A 3,576-nucleotide genomic window follows, 5' to 3' on the forward strand; every position below is an offset into this window, starting at 1 on the left:
CAGGACTTTGTTCATTAATTATTAAAGGAGCTTCTTCATGAGTTTATACACTCATTTTGAGCATGATTATGGGCTGGAATTTTCTATTTTAAAATAGGAATGAAACTAAAATTATGCTCCTTCAATGCATTTCATGTGCCATTGACCCAAATCTTGAATGTATTTGAAGTCTATCAACATAATACTTGTTCCAAAGAGTTGAAATCCGTCTATGTACTTGAAATAAAAGCCATTAGAACTTGCATTTGATATTCATATTTGGATTGAGAATCTAAAAATATCCTTTATGTTATGATGTATGTATCCAGAGGCATTTGATGTAATCAAGATAGAGTTATTTCTTCCGTTCATGTATGTTAAATACATAGAGAAAAAGCTTGAATTCTTCTTCCATATCTAAATCATTTCTAAATCCCGGATGTTATTAAACCCCAATCTATTTCTCCTTCCTGAACTTTGAATCCCATACTCCTCTTCTGCACTAAGCCCCGGTGGTAGACCTTGAGCCCTTAACACGATGACACCGTCTAGTGGTCTTTAAAGTACTTTTTGGACATTGCTGCTTAAAATTGTACTGATTGCAACCGCCGCCTTCGACAAAGTCTATTTTTTCCTTGAAATTCAGCATTTTTGGCTATTTTTAAGCACTTCTCAATATAAAAAATCATCCGTCATTGGCGACCACAGGATAGGACAACTCAACACGTTGAATCCCATGAACAAATCTGCACATAAACACAACCACCAGGAGCATCAAGCTGATACAAAATAGATACACAACAAAACACATCACATCTCTCACCCTACCCCCTGTTAAAACCAAGGCATGATTCCGCAAGGAGTAGGTCTAGCATAATGTGACAGAAATTCTAAAGCTAATTACTAACCAACTGCTCCAACATAGCCAAGCTAAAAAGAACTATCAAAGAGGTCATCCTAAGTGGTGGTCTGAACTACCTACCTAACTAAGGACAACTCAACTAGGAGCTTCTACTAGGTGAAGACTCATATAGCCTGATCAAGAAATAGTTTCTTTTAGCCTCTTATTTTCCATACTCGGGCATATAAAAAGGAGGGAGATGAGCGTAGTGACCCAAGGAGAATAGGGCATCGGCCTTTGGCGGTACCCAAGAACCTACCAAGCCCTCGCAAGGCAACACTGAATCCTTTTCTAGCACTCACTTTTATTTTTGCTCCAACCTTCTTGTATTCCTTTGTTTTTTACCTAGATGCCACCCCTCGAAAGACAGGGCATCGGCCCCATGTCTTGTCTCATCCCAAGGAACCTACCAGGCCTTCGCAAGGTGATAAACAATAGCTCAAGGATTTTTCTTTCTTTCCTTTTCTATTTTTATAGGGGTTAGAATCCCTTTTTACACACCTCTGTATATTCATATATTGCCTTTCATATATTTAGGGTTTTGTCTCTTTCCATCATTATTTTAGTAGGCTTCTCTAACTGCCTCACAACTAACAGGAACTCCTAGAACGGTCGCCTAGCAGGTCAGCAGAACAGGGTCACTAGGATTGCCTTCTAAAACAGGTCTTTCAATGCCTGACAATGCCTTTGCAGGAGGCAATGACTACTCAGACCTCCCCCAGACATACAAAGTCTAAACCTATGACTTCATGCCTCGAGTGCCGGTCCCCAACAAACAAAAGAAAGTAACCCTTACATGCACATATATCATTAATTGCTTAAGGAAAAAGACTCGAAATGGGACGAAACCACCTGGAATGACCACAAGAAGCTCCTTCGCAACAAAGGCTCCCTCCAACAGCTTCGTCAACCTATATGATGCAATCACTACAACAAAAAACCATTAATTGTACCTACACCAAACAGACATGGGACCCTCTTAACCTAAAGAAATAGCACATTTCACTACAAACTAGCTAGCCCTCTTGGCCTCAATAAATCAAACATAACACGACAAAACTAACTGGCCCTCCTTGCCTAAGGAAATAGATCATTAAAACCTTAAAACAACTGGCCCTCTTGGCCTAAAGAAATCAAGCAAAGCTACTCATATAGATCCCTCCTTGAAAGAAGGCAGATATACGAAAATACGCTCCATTCCAAGGGAAAAAATAGGACTCTCAGCCCTAAACTAAATGCATCAAGTTGTGACTCATACCTCCTGCATATATAGCAAGAGTCGTACGCATAACATGTCATCTGATCAACCTATTGGTCTAGGATAATAGTGGTAGATGGGTCTTGGCCACTCTTCGCATTACCCATATCAACCATCACCTGCCATATAACGTGTGGTCTGATAACATTCCCCACAAGCGACCACGTCCATAGCAAGAGCGACATCCGGACTAGGACCACAATTGAAGAAGAGGTCCTCTTCATAAGCAAAATTAGCTGAATGTGCAAAATGATTCCAATAATATGGAACGAGCTGAAGAGATACGCTCTCAAATTCATCAAGTAGGGTTATAGCCGTTCAATGATACATACGAAGGATGGAATTTTGGACTGTATATGTCCCATTGAGTTGATTTAAGATCAGCTGGAAATCCCCCTTTACCAACAACCGCCGAATACTACCATTCTTGGCAAAGTTGTTAGTGAATCCTACCCCGAGATAAATAGCTAATTTCATTGCAACTCTACGTCGGGGATCTTGGATAACTACTCCAACACTCCCTTTTTTGTTAGGCCCCCTAGACGCTCCATCAAAGTATAATGTGTATGTTCATAATGGGTTTATACAGCTAGCCATCAAGAACTCCCCTATTTGTAATTATGATAGTCAAAATTCAACATATTTAGAGGATGAACTGATGGCTCCATCCCACCTTCTTCATTAAACTCAATAGGGATGTTTGTCAAATTTTGTAAACAGTGATGGCAGAAAACTTTGATCTTCCACACAAAGGCACCATCTTCTTGCTCAATCACATTGTATCCCTTACTCCACCAAATAAGCTTCCCCTGATGATATCTTTGCTCGAGATATGGGTGCTCCAAATAAGAGATTAACTACCCCATCAACTAGTTTAAGCTCTCCCAAATCAACCCCAGCATAGACCTGCAATGCATTTAGCACGTTAACATATTCAGAAATAATAAGGTTTAATCTTATTAAGATTAACCTTATTCTTAAATCTCACTCCTTGTAGATTGGTTAATAAAGTCGTGGACTTATTTTTACCTAACTGAACTATCTTGTAAGTGCCATCCCATCTAGGTTCCAGCTTTCCTGGAAATAGCTCCCTACGCGCATCGTAGTATAAAACTAATTGCCCTTTCTTAAAGGTATATTTCTTCGCTTTTAGATCATGCAACCACTTCATCTGACGTTTAGCCACCTCCTGGTGCAATAGACTCTGCAATTTAAGTTCATCCAAGTGGGCTATAGTCATAAACCGCTCAAATAGGGCATCTTCATCACCCAAAGAATGATTGTTGTGAATCTTATGGTCGGCAACTCAATTTCTAAGGGCAAGACACACTCCTCTCCATAAACTAATTTGAATGGGGTGTGGCCAGTATCTCATTTAAAGGTCGTGTTATATGCCCAAACCACCATATATAATTTTGTATCCTAGTCGTGCTTCTTT

This window comes from Lygodium microphyllum, chromosome 21, assembly GCF_053477565.2.
Source record: "Lygodium microphyllum isolate KBCC chromosome 21, Lygodium_microphyllum_v1.1.10, whole genome shotgun sequence".
In the NCBI taxonomy this organism is placed as follows: Eukaryota; Viridiplantae; Streptophyta; class Polypodiopsida; order Schizaeales; family Lygodiaceae; genus Lygodium; species Lygodium microphyllum.